The 8,986-nt window shown below is 39.5% G+C and overlaps 1 pseudogene; it reads left to right on the forward strand.

The window, feature by feature from the left end:
* Positions 1 to 1,221: 1,221 nt before the first annotated feature.
* On the forward strand, positions 1,222 to 1,516 carry LOC123940740 (annotated as a pseudogene).
* The last annotated feature ends 7,470 nt before the right edge of the window (positions 1,517 to 8,986 follow it).

Here is an 8,986-nt window from a genome sequence, read left to right on the forward strand (position 1 = left end):
TTTCTGTAACTGAACTTAAATTCCATTTGGGTTGGCCATTCTTCCGGTAATGGAAATGCAAACTCAATTTATGAGCTCTATTCCATTCTCTCTTTCATGTGTCTAGAAAACTTATTGAGTGCCATGGCATAGGAGGATGGATTCAGGTGTGTATTGTCACATATCAAGTTGACTTCTGTAGTGATCAGGGATAATCATCAAAATAGATTAAACATATCTAAAAATCAAAATGGCACAGACCCAAGGATTCAAAATAATATAGTAATTAATTATACAAGTGAGCAGCGCATACCAATGGCCTTGCCCTTCTGGTCTTCAACTGTTGTTTCACCCAGACTACAGCTACGGCCTTTTGTCCCCTAGAAAAGCCTCTTTGAGTTTCTGTGCCACATCCAAGTGCATTCCAGGAGCATTAAATATACCACTTTCATCCCACTTTGAGCCATGGAAACTATGTCTTCTCTATTGCTTCTTAGCACGTGGGGGAAATTATGGGCCTTGCATCGTCCTAGGTTCTACTCAAGAACTGGATGACGGAGGGGAATTGATTTCAGAGGGCTACACAGCTCTTTATTTTCCCTTTCTTATCAAAGTTTAAGTTGGGTTTAGGGTGCCCGAGTGGCTCAGCCCATTGGGCATCTGCCTTCAAGTCATAATCCCAGGGTCCTGGGATTGAGCCCCACAAAGGGCTCCTTGCTCAGCAGGGAGCCTGCTTCTCTCTCTCCCTCCTCCTGTCATACCCCCCACCCCCGCTGTGTTCTCTCTATTTCTCTGTCAAATAAATCAATAAAATCTTAAAAAAATGGTTTAAGTTGGATTTGTACCAGGTTACAGGTAGGGATCAGGTACCCAAAATGGTTAGAACACAGAAAAATTTTCAGAAATCTTAGCTTCTAATTTTAGTAGTTTATATTAAATTTTCTCCTCTTAACGAATCTGAAGACTATTTAATAGGCGGGCACTATAGCCTGGCTCTTCATATATATTCTCAAGGATTCACCAGATTTTGTTTAGGACAAAAATTTTATGGTTTGAGTCTTTCAAGGATCTTGGCCTCGGTTGTTGACAATCAGGGGTCATTTTTCTACTGTTTTGTTGTTTCATATCCACCGAGGAAACAAATGTTGCCCGTTGTACAAGAGAATGTTCACGTCATAATGAAGAATATCAAGGATGGATGCCTTCTTTTCGGGCCGCTTTGGTCTTGGCCACAGAAACAAGATGACCAAGGGGCAGTCATCATTTGGAAAGTGTCACAATAAGACACGCATGCTGTGTTGCTGTGGCTCTAAGGCCCACCACCTTCAGAAGTGGACCTGCAGAAAATGTGGAAGTGGAAGGAAGCTGTCCCTGGGGGACCAAGGCTAAGAGATGAGACGCCACTGGGACTGGTCTTGTGAGGCACCTAACAATATTATGCCGTAGATTCAGGCCTGGATGCTATTAAGGAACGATACCTCAGCCCAAGAGGGCACTTATTGTGGTATCCAGTTCACATAAAGGATTTCAAAGATGAGTTGCACAGTAAGTGTTCTGGTTTAAAAATACACACACACACACACACACACACACACACATATATTTATCTATCTTTCTATCTATATATATATCAAGAATGGCAAACTTACTGCCTACTGCATATTTCAACATCCACCATCTGTGGATGCTTGAGGCTTCTGAGCCACCTGTCAAGTCAAGCACAGGACAGTTTTCCTTCTTGAGAGCCCACCAGCTTTGGGCCACACTCTTAGCAAATTCTTTGCTATAATGGTCTGAAATCTGTCTCTGTATAACTTTCCTAAGAATATTAAAATGAAGAGGAAAGAAAACAACCAGTTACTCCTGTGTTATCCCTTCTCTCCAGGCCTCCTTTCAGATCGTCCGTTTTGTTCACCCCCTCAGTCACCCAAAGGTGGGACCACACGCCGGTATATAGAAGTTGACTCTTGGGAACCACAGTATTTTCTGTAGCTCTTCTGCTATCCATATTCCTGCTGGAATTCCTGATTAATAGTCTGGGCAACCAGGTTTTGATCAGTATGCTTTGTCTGCCCGTGAAAGGATTCCAAGCCCAGTGGCACAGGTTGGCAAGTGGTAATCTGTTGGTCATTGGAATTGGAAACTCTCCACAGGTGATTAACACGGGTCTCTGTGAGCCACACATGATCCAGCCTTGTCTGCAGCTCAAGCCTCATTCTCGCTGCGCTCCTCCTGTGCCTTCACCGTCCTGGACACTTTATCTTTTTGATTTCTCTTCACTTACCAGGCTTCCTTGTGACCTAGGCCTTTGCACTGCTGTACCCACTCCGAGAAAAGATTTTTCTTCTCCTCTTTACCCTGTATTACCCTCCTTCAGATTTTAGCTCAGATGATCTATCCTTGAGAAGCTTTCCCAAGTTCCTTAATGAAAACATTTTGTTTTTGTTTTTAATTTTAAGGTCACTGATTTACACTTCTTTGTATGATTATTAATTTCCCTCATTCTTTCCTTATGGTTTGTCATCCAGCTGGCATATGGTAGGCACTGTACAAATCGTTGTTTAAATTTTTTTTATTTAAATTCAATTTAGTTAACATTCAGTATGTGTTTCAGGCACACACAGTTTCTGAATGACTGAATGAAAGAAAAGTCCATACCTATATGTATGGATCCACTTACTTAGCAGGTCTTTCTCTCCTCTCTCCTGCCTCTTTTTAATCTCCACATGTTTTCTTTTCCTCTTTAATTGCAGTGCCTCCTTCTAGGAAGCAACAGAATCAAATAGATGGTTAAATCTGTTAAGCCAATTATAGGCTGTGGTCATGATTATTCCGTGGAGTCAGCCAGACTTTGTGCAATAAGCAACAGGAATCTGCAGGGAAATACTATTTCCCAGGGTTCGAGTGAGTGATTGCAGTGGAGGGCTTACAGTAAAAAAGAAGGGTGGGGTGGGAATGAAAGAAATCCAGGGACAATTTTTTCCCAAAAGTCATTTATATTGTTTTATAATATTTACAATATATCTTGTCATTCATTCCACCAATTAATGGAGGAAATGTTCTCAAAAAGTTTATAATAACAAGGGTGCCTGTGTGGCTCAGTAGGTTAAACTTCTGTCTTATGATCAGGTCATGATCCTGGGGTCCTGTGATCAAGCCCCATGTTGGGTTCCTTGCTTAGTGGGGAGCCTGCTTCTTTCTCTCCCTCTGCCCCTCTCTCCACTCCCTCTTTGTGCTCTCACTCTCATGCTCTTTCTCTCAAATAAATAAAATCTTTTTTTTAAAGTTTGTAATAACATACTCTGTTCTTGTTCATATTCTCTATCTAAAATGTAGCATATTTCATATTAGATGTTACAGATCCCATATTTTACAACTTCCCTTCAGATGCGCCCCACTAAGTTACATAAAACATTGCTGAAATATATCTTCATTTTTCATGGAAATCAGATATGGCAATTTGAACATTGAAGGCAGGCTTAAACCAGTTCTTGATTATATTTTTATAAGTGGTGGTATTTTTCCAGTATAATTTTTCCCCCAACATATTTAGAAACCCTACCAAGGACTAATATTCAGGAAATATTTATTCTGATCAGTTACCTCTTTAGGAAGGTATGATTAGACATTCACTTGACACAATTTTAAATGCTAATCTTGTTATGTTGGTCAAAGAAAAGTGAAACAAAAGAAAACAAATTTAAGCTTGAAAAATGATGGCAATTTGTATATGAACAGTTTGCTATAATTAAATATGGTAAAGGTAAGAAGTAAGAAACATTTATAGGAAGATGACTTCAAGTTTTAAAAACAAGTTTATTTGAAAATGAACAAAAAAATAAATGAGGCAGAGATTTATGATACATGCATTTTATTTATGATAACACAATTTGTGTGAATAAGAATCCACATACAAGTATGGGTATGGAACACTGAAAATAATTCAATTACACAAAACAAATTGAAAAGGCATATAATCACCATCTGAAGGGTTGGTTACTTTAATCTTTTTCCAATACTGTTTATTCGAAGGAAGATCCATTTTGAAGATTTCTATTTTTGTTAAGCAAAAATAAAGAAAAGAAGGAAGGAAGGAAGGAAGAAACATAAAGAAGCAATGGCAATTTGCTCAGTGATTTTGTTTGGTGCTGATTTGAGAAGGATACTGCTGAAAGCAAAACAGTTTGACTTTGAAATATTGTTCCTATTACTTGGCTTTCTCTTGAAGTAATCTGTGAAGGTAGTTGGTGATCTAATCATGAATTCTGAGGGCCTAAATGAACTGTGTCCCTTAAAAAAAAATCTGCCCTCCATTTCATTATGAGGTGAGTTAGAACAGGTGATCAAGGTGAAGACCAGAAATAGGAGAGTGGGCTTTTGGCGGTAGGGGACAGTGGAAAGGTTGGAGAGGACAATGACAATCAAGGTAGTTGAGTAAGAAATGCAATTCCTACATTAAAAATGAAATTGTAGTTTCTCCCTGTTGTTTGCTCCCGCATTCCCTGTTTTGAAAAAAAAAAAAAAAAAGTGTGATGGGCGCCTCAGTGGCTCAGTGGGTTAAGCCTCTGCCTTCGGCTCAGGTCATGGTCACAGGGTCCTGGGATGGAGCCCCGCATCGGGCTCTCTGCTCAGCGGGGAGCCTGCTTCCTCCTCTCTCTCTGCCTGCCTCTCTGCCTACTTGTAATCTCTCTCTCTGTCAAATAAATACATTAGATCTCTAAAAAAATGTGAAATTTGTGCCTTAGCAGTGAATACCCAACATAATTAACATATTTTGGATAGTTCAATGACCTCTTTGTAAAATAATTGGTGTGTATACAAATGACATTAGGTAGCTCTGCACATGGCCCCCTGTTCTGAATAAAGTTAGGAAATATATCATTTTTTCTAGATAGGTCAAGATTGTCCATTAAAACACACACTCTCTGTTTGACTTCTATTTTTGAAAATTATTTAGTATTTCCAGCTACATTTTTTTAAGACAGAAAAACGTTTCAACAAAGCTAAGTGTGGTCATAGCTGGAGTACCTTGTATCCTGACTGAGTAGCAATTTAAAATGCTAAGGCCCTATCAAGTGAGAAAAATGGAATGTGTGACTTGTTTGGGATCACGAGTCATTAAAATGCAGGTACTAGAGTAGAAGATCAATAATTTTCTCTGTGATTTGTTAGGCTGACCTTTTGACTAAAGAAGTCCTCAGGAAAACCAGACTAATGGCCTTGCAGCCTCAAAGCAAAGGAACTCTCTAACCAAATCGAAATCACATGACCTGGGGCACGGAGTTATTTTGCACAATTGCAGTATTTCCCACTGAGTAGATGTTCAACTTTTCCCCCTTTGTTTCATTTTTTTTTTTTTAAACCACCAATAGCAGGAATAGGAGGCAGTGGCAGCACCCATCACCTCAGGGACGGCCTGATACCCCTTACATTTATGAACTGAAATGAAGCGAGAAAGATGAATCCAGCTCTCTCTAACCACAGCCTGCATCGAGACCACTGCCCAGGGAATGCTCTAGGAGGACAGGTGAGTCCATGAGGCTCTGTGCTACTAGAAAAGTAGAATTGGTGAAGTGGGCAGAGGCAGGGTGATTCATTAACTTATTTTTTAATTCATTAAGGATCAGTTGTAGACCTATTATCTGTCAGACTCTGAGACAGACACTAAGGAGGCAAAGTTAGTAAGACAGAGAGAGAGCATGCCCTTTTGGGGTTTACAAGCCTATGGGGGTTGTTGACCAAATCAGTTATATTACGAGTATAAAACTGCGACTTCCAACAAAGAAGTGAAAGAGAGGAAGGCCAGCTCAGCTCAGGATTTTATACAATGGTAATTCCATTACTTGTTTGGTGCCCATGGAGAATATGGGCCACTTTCAGAATATATTTTGAGATCTTGGAAATGTCACTGTCCTTGTTTTTGTGAAGGCTGTGAGACTGAATTGGTACAAAAGCACAAGGAAGTGGAATTATGTAAATTTGCTACTGTTTGGAGTAAAATAAAAATTGGGGGAAAGAAAATATTTGAATTTTAATATTTAATTGATTATATTTACTTATGTCAGACACAACGCAACTTCTCAAAACTTGGAATCATATTGAGTACCACCCGTCACTTCATTTCTTTTTCCATATTGATATTCACATAGTACTTGTTTTTTTATTAAACAGTTTTATTTTGAGATCATGGTAGATTCACATGGAGTTGGAAGAAATTATAAGGAAAATACCCTTTAGTGGGTTTCCGCAATGGTAACATCTTGCAAAACTGTAATACAATATCACAGCCAGGACACTGACATTGATACAGTCATGCTACAGAATGTTTATGCTACCATAAGATCTCACATCTTGCCCAATTATAGCTCTGTCCACTTTCCACCTACTGCTGCCTTTCCTTAACCCTGGCAACCACTAACCCGTTCTCCATTCCCATAATTTTGCCGTTATAAGAATGTTACATAAGTGGAATCATACAACATGTAACTCTTTGGACTGACTTTTTAAACTCAGCAAAATCCTCTGGAGATTCATTGAGTTGTAACCTGGTATAACTATTTTAGAAAACAGTATGGCAAGTTCTTTAGAAACTGTGATCTCAGTGATGACATCTATTGCTCGTCTTACTTCTTTCAATTGAAATTATCCTTGCTCTTGGTATGATGAATTTTTAATGAAACCTGGACATTTTTGTATTATGGTATGAAACTCTGGATCTTGTTTCAACCTTCTATTTAATTGGCTTTCTCTCTCTCTGCTAAGGCAAGTGTTGGGGGAGGTTGCATTGTCTGGTTACCACTAGGTGGAGGTAGAGGTCTAGGTTCTCTACTTGGCCTCCATTGACACCTGAGGGTGGGTGGATAGACCTTGTCACTGCTGGCTTAGGTGAGAGTTCTGGCTCCCCTTGGGATCTCCACTGATACTAGAGTGAGTTTGGTTTCATTACTGCTGGATGATGCTGAATGTCTTGAGTCTCTGTCAGGCCTCCTCAGACACCTACCTTCTCCCAAGTGGTGAGAGGTCAGAATGCCTCTTTAGGGCCGGGTGAGAGGTGGAAGTCCAGGTTCCCCATGTGATCGTCACTGACACCATGGCACAGGGATATGGACCACATCACCAGCTGGGGTGGTAGGGAGACGAAATCTTAGCTCTCTACTTGACTTTTATTGACACTGTTTTGATGTTCTCATGAGTACAGAAATCTAGACTTCTCACTCAGCTTTTGACTGCACAGTTGGAGATGGGCCACAGTTTTCTCTATGGAATTAGACTGGACTTGAGCAGTTATTGTCTAAGTTTTCTGTGCCCCAAGGGTGACCCTTCCCTGGTCTTTTGGCTAAAGAAAGTAGACTTTACTTCCTTCCTTCCTTCCTCATTCATTCATTCATTCATTCATTCATTCATTCGTGTTTGCTGGCTTTTACAGGTTGCTGGCTTCTTCAGTTCCAAGTATGGGATATATGAGGTAAAAAGAAAACCCAGAGAACTTACTACTTGGTTGCTTCTTGGGACCCTCAATCCCTAGCTAACCTGTTCCTTCTCTCCACCTTTCAGATCTTCTTATGTTTGTCTTATGTATAATGCCTAGAGGTTACCTGTACTTAGTGGAGAAACAGGGAAATGTATGTTTATTTCATCTTCCTAGAAGCAGAAATCAATAAATTTTTTTAATTAATGTATTTTTATTCAAATTCTCTCTTCTTGATTTCAGTAAATAAGAGTCTAAATAACTCAGAAAGGAACATGGGCACACTCAAAATATATACCCAGAATCCAAATACTTTTCTTCTTCATCACTGCTACCCTTGTGGTCAAAACTCTCAATGTCTCCCATATGAATTATTGCAGTAATCTGATGATTGCTTCTTCCCTTGGTCCCCTATTATTTATATTCACTAAGTAGCCAGAGGGGCTCTATTAAACTGTAGTTTGATCACTCTGCTTAAAATCTCCCAAAAGCTCTGTATCACTAGAGCCAAAATCCATAGCCTGGCCTATCAAGCCCTACACATTCTGCACCTCCCTTACCTCTTGTGACTCATTTCCTCCTATTCTCCCCTCACTCTGATGCAGCCATGGTGGCCTCTGTGCTGTTCTCACATGTTGGGCACCTTCCCACTCATGTCTATTACAGTTGCTGTTTCCTTCATCTGGAACATTCTTGCCCCAGATACCCTCATGGATAGCTTTATACCTTCTGTAAATCTTTTCTCAAATGTTACCTCCTCAGGTCTTCTCTGCTTACCATGTTTAAAACTGCTACTATGGGGAAAAGATAGTTTCTTTAATAAACGGTGCCAGGAAAACTGTAAAAGAATGAAACTGGACCACTTCCTAACACCGTATGCAAAAATAAACTCAAAATGGATTAAAGACCTAAATGTGAGACCTGAAATCATAAAAATCCTACAAGAGAGCACAGGCAGTAATTTCTCTGACATCGACCATAGCAACACTTTTCTAGATATGTCTCCTGAGGCAAGGGAAACAGAAGCAAAAGTAATCTATTGGGGCTACATCAAAATAAAAGCCTTTTGTACAGTAGGGGAAACCATCAACAAAACAGAAAGACAACCTACTAAATGGGGGAAGATATTTGGAAATGACGTATCCAATAAAGAGTTAATATCTAAAATATATAAAGAACTTACACAACTCAATACCAAAAAATATCCAATTAAAAAATGGTTCAAGGGCCCAAGTAGCCATTTTTCCAAAGAAGACATCCTGGTGTCCCATAGGCACATGAAAAGATGCTCAACATCACTTATCAACAAAGAAAGGGAAATCAAAACCACAATGAAAGATCACCTTACATCAGTTAGAATGGCTAAAATCAAAATGACAAGAAATAACAAGTGTTGGTGAGGATGCCGAGAAAAAAGAAGCCTTTGTGCACTGCTCGTGGGAATGTAAATTTGTGCAACCATAGTGGAAAACAGTATGGAGGTTCCTCAAAAAATTAAAAAATAGAAATGCCATATGATCCAATAATTCCCCTATAGAC

The sequence above is a fragment of the Meles meles genome, chromosome 4 (assembly GCF_922984935.1).
Source record: "Meles meles chromosome 4, mMelMel3.1 paternal haplotype, whole genome shotgun sequence".
NCBI lineage: Eukaryota > Metazoa > Chordata > Mammalia > Carnivora > Mustelidae > Meles > Meles meles.